Raw genomic sequence first — 10,157 nt, 5'->3', positions numbered from 1 at the left:
TGTCGTATAAGCAGATCCCACCAACTGATGCTCCTAACTCATCCCTGTCCGGGTCAGTTTGACAGATTTCTTAGAGTACGCCCGACTTGGACTCATGACCCTGAGATCAAGCTCAACTGCATGCTCTACTGACTGAGCCAGCCAGTCTCCCCTTAGACTCCCCCACCCTTATCTCTTAGTTTTATGAAATTACATTATTTTAAAATCCTTCTAGTTACTTCCTCTTAATTGAATTAATCCCTACATCAGTCAGGGTTCTCCAGAGAAATAGGACCAATGGGGGAGAAAGCGAGACAACAGCTGGGGCAGGGAGGGAAAAGGAGGGTGATTGAGAGAGTGATTGATTTGTTTTTAAGGAGCTGGCTCACATTATTATGTGGGCTGGTAAGTCCGAAATCTGTAGGGTAGCCTGACAGGCAGGAAACTCAAGGAGGACTTTTATGTCACAGTCTTCAGGTGGAATTCTTTCTCAAGGAAACTTCAGTCTTTGCTCCTAAGGCCTTCGACTGATTGGATGGGGCCCGTCCACACTGAGGAAAATCTGCTTAAAGTCAACTAATGGCAGCTGTTATTCACATCTACAAAATGCCTTCCTAGCAAACATCTGGACCAGCCTTTGGACAAACAAAAACAAAAACAAAACAAAACAAAAAACAACTGCCCACCATAGCCTAGCCAAGCTGACACCCAAAATTAACCATCATAGCCCCCTTCTAATATCCCTTTCCTAAGAAGGCTGCCTGTATTCGACATCCCTCTCCATCACATGTTTATTTACCTCATTCGGATTTTATTTTTATTATTCTGTCAATCGGTATCCAGACTGTCATGAAATTAGCAATCTCAAATACAAATGTACATCAACTTCCTTCAAATAACTGTCTTCTTTGGACAGGAATACTTGAAGTATTATTATCATTGAAATATAATTGACATATAATGTTATATTAATTTCAGGGGTACCATACATTGATTTGACAATACAGTACTCATTGCTCGCTACACTAAGCGTAGTCACCATCTGTCACCTCGCAATATTATTACAATATTGTTGGCTATATTCCCTGTGCTGTACCTTTTATCTCTATAACTTATTTGTTATAATTGGAAGTTTGTCCCTCTTAATCCCCTCTATCTGTTTTCCCCATCCCCCCTCCCATTTCCCCGCTGGCAACCCTCGTTTGTTCTCCGTATTTGAGTCGGCTTGTTCATTTGTTTGGTTTTTTTTAGATTCCACAGGTAAGTGAAATCACATGGTATTTGACTTTCTCTGTCTGACTTATTTCACTTAGGATTGTACCCTCTAGCTCCATCCGTGTTGTTGCAAATGGCAAGATCTCATTCTTTTTTATGGCTGGGTGACATTCCATTGCCTACGTATTCTACATCTTCTTTGTCTAATCATCTATCAGTGGATACTTGGGTTACTTCTATTTCTTGGCTATTGTTTTTTTTTTTTTTTAATTTTTTTTTTTAACGTTTATTTATTTTTGAGACAGAGAGAGACAGAGCATGAACAGGGGAGGGTCAGAGAGATGGAGACACAGAATCTGAAACAGGCTCCAGGCTCTGAGCTGTCAGCACAGAACCTGATGCGGGGCTCAAACTCACGGACCGCGAGATCATGACCTGAGCCGAAGTCGGACGCTTAACCGACTGAGCCACCCAGGCGCCCCTATTTCTTGGCTATTGTAAGTAATGCTTCAGTAAACGTAGGGATGCATATATCTTTTCAAATCAGTGCTTTTTATTTTCTTGGGGTAAGTACCCAGGAGTGGAATTGATGGATCCTAGGTTACTTCTATTTTTAATTTTTTGAGGAACCTCCATACCATTTTCTATGGCAGCTCCCCCAATTTACATTCCCACCGGCAGGACACAAGGGGTCCTTTTTCTTTTATTGCCCTTTCCCCTGCCCTCTTAACGCTGTGGTTCTCTTAATGAACAGAAGTTGTTTACTTTAACGTGGTCAAATCTATAGTGTGTGTGTGTGTGTGTTCTTTCATTTGTGGTCATTGGGTTTTTCTGATCTTGAACTCTTCTCTCATGAGTTCATAAACTTATCTTAGGGAAGGGGAACATGAGTGAGAAGGCAGAAGTTTTTTTATTTTTTTATTTACTTTTATTTTTATTTTTTTTAACGTATTTATTATTGCACCAAAAGAGAAAAAAAAGGAAGGCTCAAGCATTTCATTTTGGTTTTGTCATTGAGTGGAATGTATTGATCAGAATAAGGTTCTAGAATATAGGATAAGGGACAGGCATCAGAAGCAAACTGGGGAGGTACTGCACAGAGCAGCTGCACCCTGAAAAAGGAGCCAGAAAAGTATGTGTGGCAGGAAAAACAAGGCAAGAAAGAGGAGAGAACTGTGGATTGATTTCATTGTTTTAGCCACAAGAGTGACAGTAGCCAGAAATGCAAAAGGAATCTAAAGAAGTAGATGAGAGGGTTCAAAGCAGATTCCATTACAGCGCTGAGGGCTGCATGAGGCTCCTTTTCCTCCACATCCTCACCAACACTTGTTACTTTTTTGTTTTTGATTTTAGCCATTCTTAGACATAAAATGATACCTCATTCTGGTTTTAATTTGCATTTCCCCGATGATTAGTGATGCTGAGCATCCTTTCATGTGTCCGTTACCTGTCTCTACGTCTTCTCTGGAGAAATGTCTATTCAGATCCTCTGGGCTGTTTGTGTTTTTGGTGTTGCATGAGCTCTTTATATATTTTGGATAGTAACTCCTTATGGAATAAATCATTTGCCAGTATCTTCTCCCATTAAGCGGGTTGCCTTTTTCTTTTGTTGATGGTTCTCTTTGCTGTACAAAACTTTTGTATTTTGGTGTATTCCCACTAGCTCGTATTTGCTTTTGTTTCCCTGGCCTTAGGAGACCTATCCATAAATATGTTGGTAAGGCTGATATTCAAGAGATTACTGCTTATGTTTTCTTTTAGGACTTTTATGGTTTCAGGTCTCACATTTAGGTCTGTAATCCACTTTGTGTTTATTTTTGTGTGTAGTATAAGAAAGTGGTTTGTTGTTTTTCCTTCCTTCCTTCCTTCCTTCCTTCCTTCCTTCCTTCCTTCCTTCGCAGTTAGCTGTCCAGTTTTTCCAGCACCATTTGTTGAAGAGACTGCCTTTTCCACTTTGTATATTCTTGCCTCCTGTGTCATAGATCAATTGGTTATACAGGTGTGCGTATATTTCTAGGTTCTCTGTCCTGTTTCACTGACCTATGTGTCTATTTTTGTGCTAGTATTGTACTGTTCTGATTATTACAGCTTTGTAGTTTATCTTTAAGTCTGAAACTATGATACCTCCAACTTTGCTCTTTCTCAAGATTGCTTTGGCTATTCAGAAGTAATGTTGAAAAAGAAAATCATTGGAGACATCACAATCCTGGACTTTAGCCTGTATTACAAAGCTGTAATCATCAAGACAGTATGGTATTGGCACAAAAACAGACACATTGATCAATGGAATAGAATACAGAACCCAGAATGGACCCACAAATAGATGGCCTACTAATCTTTGACAAAGCAAGAGAGAGTATACAATGGGAAAAAGACAGTCTCTTTAGCAAACGGTGCTGGGAGAACTGGACAGCAACATGCAGAAGAATGAAACTGGACCACTTTCTTACACCATACAGAAAAATAAAGTGGATGAAAGACCCAAACATAAGGCAGGAAGCCATCAAAATCCTAGAGGAGAAAACAGGCAGCAAACTCTTTGACCTTGGCTCCAGCAACTTCTTACTTGACACATCTCTGAAGGCAAGGGAAATAAAAACAAAAATGAACCATTGAGACCTCATCAAGATAAAAAGCTTCTGCACAGCAGAAGAAACAATCAGACAGAATGGGAGGAGATATTTGCAAATGACATATCTGATAAAGGGTTAGTATCCAAAATCTACAAAGAACTTGCCAAACTCAACACCTGAAAAACAAATAATCCAGTGAAGAAATGAGCAGAAGACATGAATAGACACTTTTGCAAAGAAGACATCCAGATGGCAGATGGACACATGAAGAGATGCCCAACATAGCTCATCAGGGAAATAAAAATCAAAACCAAATGGAGATACCACCTCACACCTGTCAGAGTGGCTAAAATTAACCCAGGAAACAACAGCTGTTAGTGAGGATGTGGAGAAAGGGGAAACCTCTTGCTCTGTTGGTGAGAATGCAAACTGGTGCAGCCACTCTGGAGAACAGTGTGGAGGTTCCTCAAAAAATGAAAAATAGAGCTACCCTATGACCCAGCAATAACACTACTAGGAATTTATCCAAAGGATACAGGAGTGCTGATTCAAAGGGACACATGCACCCCAATGTCTACAGCAGCAATATCCACAATAGCCTAGTATGGAAAGAGTCATCAACTGGTAAATGGATTAAGAAGATGTGATATACGTATACAATGGAATACTATTTGGTGATGAAAAAGAATGAAATCTTGCCATTTGCAACAATGTGGATGGAACTGGAGGGTAATATGCTAAACATTAAAAGTTTAGTCAGAGACAGATATCATATGATTTCACTCCTGTGTGGAATTTGAGAAACTTAACAGATAATCATAGGGGAAAGGTAGGAAAAATAAGATAAAAACAGAGAGGGAGGCAAACCATAAGATTCTTTTAAATACAGAGAACACCGTGAGGGTTGATGGGCATGGGGAAAATGGATGATGGGCATTAAGGAGGGCACTTGTTGGGATGAGCACTGGGTGTTACATGTAAGTGATGGATCACTGGAATCTACTCCTGAAGCCAAGACTACACTGTATGTTAGCTAACTTGAAAAAAAAAAAAAAGAAAAAGAAACGATTGCTTTGACTATTTGGGATCATTTGTGGTTCCATACAAATTTTAATATTTGTTCTAGTTCAGGGAAAAATACTATTGGTATTTTAATAGAGATTGCACAGAATCTGTAGATTGCTTTGGGTAGTATGGACATCTTAATGATATTATTCTTCCAATCCAGGAGCATGAGCATGATATGCCTTTCCATGTGTTTATGTTGTCTTCAATTTATTTCATAAATGTCTTAAATTTCTCAGAGTGTAGGTCTTTCAATTTCTTGGTTAATATTACTCCTATGTGTTTATCTTTTTGGTACAATTGTAAATGTGGTCACTTTCTTAATTTCTCTTTTTGCTACTTCACTATTAGTGTTTGGAAACACAACAGATTTCTGGATGTTAATTTTGTATCCTGTGACAACTGAATTCAGTTATCAGTTCCAGTGTTTTCTTTGGTGGAGTCTTTAGGGTTTTCTATATATAGTATCATATCATCTGGAAATAGTGAGTTTTACCTCTTCTTTAGCAGAGGACTTTTATTTCTTTTTCTTGTCTTATCGCTGTGGCTAGGACTTTCAGTAGTATGTTGAATAAAAGTGGTGAGAGTGGATATCCTTGTCGTGTTCCTGATCTTAGAGGAAAAGCTCTCAATTTTTCACCATTGAGTATGCTGTTTGCTGTGAGTTTTTCATAAATGGTCTTTATTATGTGGAAGTATGTTCCCTCTAATCCCAGTTTTTTTTCCAGAATTTTTATCATAAATGAATGCTGTAGTTTGTCAAATGCTTTTTCTGCATCTGCTGAGATGATTATATGGTTTTTATCTTCCCTCTTGTTAATGTGATGTTCACATTGATTGATTTGCAAATATTGAACTACCTTTGCATCCCTGGGATAAATCCCACTTGATTGTGGTAAGTGACTTTGTAAATGTATTATTGAATTCAGTTTGCTAATATTTTGTTGAGGATTTTTATGCCTGTGTTCATCAGAGATAGTGGCCTGTAGTTTTCTTGTAATGTTTTTGTCTGATTATAGTATCAGGTAAATGCTGGTTTTGGTATCAGGACAGGTAATGCTGGCCTCAGAATGAATTTGGAATCTTTCTTCCTCTTCTATTTTTTGGAATAGTTTAAGAATAGGTATTAATTCTAATTTAACTTTATTTTTTAAATTTACATCCAAATTAGTTAGTATATAGTGAAGCAATGATTTCAGTAGATTCCTTAATGCCCCTTACCCATTTAGCCATCTCCCCTCCCACAACCCCTCCAACAACCCTCAGTTTGTTCTCCATATTTATGAGTTTCTTTTGTTTTGTCCCCCTCCCTGTTTTTATATTATTTTTGTTTCCCTTCCCTTATGTTCATCTGTTTTGTCTCTTAAAGTCCTCACATGAGTAAAGTCATATGATTTTTGTCCTTCTCTGACTAATTTCACTTAGCATAATACCCTCCAGTTCCATCCACGTAGTTGCAAATGGCAAGATTTCATTCTTTTTGATTGCTGAGTAATACTCTGTGTGTGTGTGTGTGTGTGTGTGTGTGTGTGTGTGTGTATACCTATATATATATATATACATACCACATTTTCTTTATCCATTCATCCATCGATGGACATTTTGGCTCTTTCCATACTTTGGCTGTTGTTGATAGTGCTGCTATAAACATGAGGGTGCATGTGTCCTTTCGAAACAGCACGCCTTTAGCCCTTGGATAAATGCCTAGTAGTGCAATTGCTGGGTCGTAGAGTAGTTCTATTTTTAACTTGTTGAGGAACCTCCATACTGTTTTCCAGAGTGGCTGCACCAGCTTGCATTCCCACCAGCAGTGCAAAAGAGATCCTCTTTCTCCACATTCTCTCCAACATCTGTTGTTGCCTGAGTTGTTAACATGAGCCATTCTGACAGGTGTAAGGTGATATCTCATTGTGGCTTTGATTTGTATTTCCCTGACGGTGAATGATGTTGAGCATTTTTTCATGTGTCGGTTGGCCATCTGGATGTCTTCTTTGGAGAAGTGTCTATTCATGTCTTTTGCCCATTTCTTTACTGGATTATCTGGTTTTTGGGTATTGAGTTTGATAAGTTCTTTATAGATTTTGGATCCTAGCTCTTTATCTGATATGTCATTTGCAAATATCTTCTCCCATTCTGTTGGTTGCCTTTTAGTTTTGCTGATTGTTTCTTTTGCTGTGCAGAAGCTTTTTATTTTGATGAGGTCCCAGTAGTTCACTTCTGCTTTTGAGACATGTTGAGTAAGAAATTGCTGTGGGCAAGATCAAAGAGGTTTTTGCCTGCTTTCTCCTCGAGGATTTTGATGGCTTCCTGTCTTACATTGAGGTCTTTCATCCACTTTGAATTGATTTTAAGAATAGGTATTAATTCTTAAAAAAATTTTTTTTTAAACGTTTATTTATTTTTGAGACAGAGAGAGACAGAGCATGAATGGGGGAAGGTCAGAGAGAGAGGGAGACACAGAATCTGAAACAGGCTCCAGGCTCTGAGCAGTCAGCACAGAGCCCGACGCGGGGCTCAAACTCACATACCGCGAGATCGTGACCTGAGCCGAAGTCGGACGCTTAACCGACTGAGCCACCCAGGCGCCCCAGGAATAGGTATTAATTCTTTTAAATGTTTGGTGTAATTCACTTGTAAAGCCATCTGGTCTTAAAATTTTTTTTTCAGTACTGAATCCATATCATTGTTAGTCATCAGTCTGTTCCAATATTTTATTTCTCCCTGATTTCACTTTTGGGAGATTGTATGTTTCTAGTAATTTAACCCATCTTTTGTAGGTTGCTCAATTCATTGGCATATAATTTTTCATAATATTCTATAATTCTGGATATTTCTGTGGCATCAACTGTCATTTCTCCTCTTCCATTTCTGATTTTAGTTATTTGAGTCCTGTCTTTTTCACGATGAATCTGACTAAAGTTTTATCAATTTGGTTATCTTCTCAGGAACCAGCTCTGCTTTCATTGATCTTTTCTATTGTTTTCTTAGTGTGTATTTCATTTCTTTCCACTTTAATCTTTATTATTTCTTCCTTCTACTGGTTTTGAGCTTTGTTCTTTTTTTTTCTAGTTTCTTTAGGTGTAGAGTTTGGTTGTTTGAGTTTTTTGCTTCTTGATGTAGGCTTGTATTGCTATAAACTTCCCTCCTAGAACTGCTTTTGCTGCAGCCCTGAGGTTTTGGACTGTGATGTTTTTATTTTAATTTGCCTACATGTATTTACAACATTTTCTATTCAGTTTCTTTAGCCCATTGGTTGATTAGTAGCATATTGTTAAGCTTCCACGTGTTTGTGGGTTTTTTTTCTATGTTTTCCCTTGTAATTCTAGTTTCATACTGTTGTGGTCAAAAAGATACTTAATATGACTTCAAACTTCTTAAAATTATTGAGACTTGTTTTATGGCCAAAATGTGATTTATCTCGGACACTATTCCATGTGCACTTGAAAAGAATACGTGTTCTGCTATTTTGGGGTGGACTGTTCTGTATATACCCGTTAGGTCCATCAGGTCTAATGTATCATTCAAAGCCACTGTTTCCTTGTTGATTTTCTGTCTGGATGATTTTTTTTTTAATTTTTTTTTAACTTTTATTTATTTTTGAGACAGGGAGAGACAGAGCATGAACTGGGGAGGAGCAGAGAGAGAGGGAGACACAGAATCTGAAACAGGCTCCAGGCTCTGAGCCATCAGCACAGAGCCCGACGCGGGGCTCGAACTCACGGACCGTGAGATCGTGACCTGAGCCGAAGTTGGACGCCCAACCGACCAAGACACCCAGGCGCCCCAATCTGTCTGGATGATTTATAGATTATATAAGTGGTGGTTTAAAGTCGTCCCCTACTATTACTGTGTTACTGTCAAGTCGTCCCTTTACATCTGTTAAAACTTGCTTTATGTATTTAGGTGCTCTTATGTTGAATGCATAGATATTTACAGTTGTCATATCGTCTACTGGATTGATCCCTTATCAATTTGTAATGCCCTTTTTTGTGTCTTGGTACAGTCTTTGTTTTAAAATCTCTTTTGTCCGGGACATCTGAGTAGCTCAGTCAGTTGAGTGCCCAACTCTTGATTTCAGCTCAGGTCATGATCTCAGGGTGGTGGAACTGAGCCCTGCATCAGGCTCTGTGCCTGGAGCCTGTTAGGATTCTGTCTCTCTGCCCCTCTCCCTGACTCACGCGCACACACACACACACACACACACACACTCTCCCTCTCAAAATAAATAAAGTAATTAATGAATTAAAATAAAGTCTCTCTTGTCAGATACAAGTGCTGCTACCCTGGCTTTATTTTCCCCCCACTTCTGTTTGCATGGTATATCTTTTTTGAAACCTTCACTTTCAGTCTGTATACATGTGTCTAGGTCTGAAGTGAGTCTTTTGTAGGCAGAATATAGATGGATCTTTTCTTTTTATTCATTCAGTCACTCTATGTCTTTTGATGAGAAGAGTTAGGCCATTTCATTTAAAGTAATTATTGATAGATGTGTACTTATTGCCATTTTGTTAATTTCTGGTTGCTTTTGTAGTTCTTCTCTGTTCCAGAATCTTGCCTTATCACTGACTTCTTTTCTGTCCTATTTGTGCTTCTCATCTTTTTCTTCCTCATAAACTATTAGAATGGTTACGCTTTTCATCAGTCTAAAACGCTTAAATTTTCCTGACCCTGCATACCCCTCTCCCAATCTATTAACATGTCAGAACTTGTTTCCGTTCTCCGTTCTCATTCATCGTAATCTGTTGCATTTGGCTTCTAGAAGCAACACCTGACTAAAACCACTCTCACAACGGTATTCAAAGGCTTCGTATTTCCAAAGTCAAATGCACGTTTCAAGTCTCAGCTTACTAGATCACCCCATTGCATTTTCCATTTTTTCTATTTAAATTGCATGTATTTCTTCCACTCTAGCCTTCATCTTGCTAAACCCTTAAGTGATAGCTCCTATTTATTAAGTACTCCCTGTTGGAGCTAAGTTGCTCACCCCATATTCTTTATAATTCTGAAAGGTAGGCATTATTAGCCTCATTTTACATAGAAAACGGAGGCTTAGGAAGGTTAAGTGACTTGCTCAGAGTACCGGGAGTACCTGGAAGAGCCAGGTTTTTTTGTACCATGGTCTGAACCCTTCCAAAGTCCACTTCCTTCTCTGCTCATGGAGCATAACTCAGGAACCACTTCTCCGAAAACGACCGCTCCCTGGGTCAGATGCCCCACTTTATGCCCCTATTATCTCCTACATGTGGTCTCTATCACTTCACAGAACACATTATACTCTAACTTAGCCATTGTGTCATCCTCTCTAACTGGAGGTTCCTTCATGTC

This window comes from Neofelis nebulosa, chromosome 11, assembly GCF_028018385.1.
Source record: "Neofelis nebulosa isolate mNeoNeb1 chromosome 11, mNeoNeb1.pri, whole genome shotgun sequence".
NCBI classification, from domain to species: Eukaryota; Metazoa; Chordata; class Mammalia; order Carnivora; family Felidae; genus Neofelis; species Neofelis nebulosa.
This window is presented reverse-complemented; position numbering follows the sequence as displayed.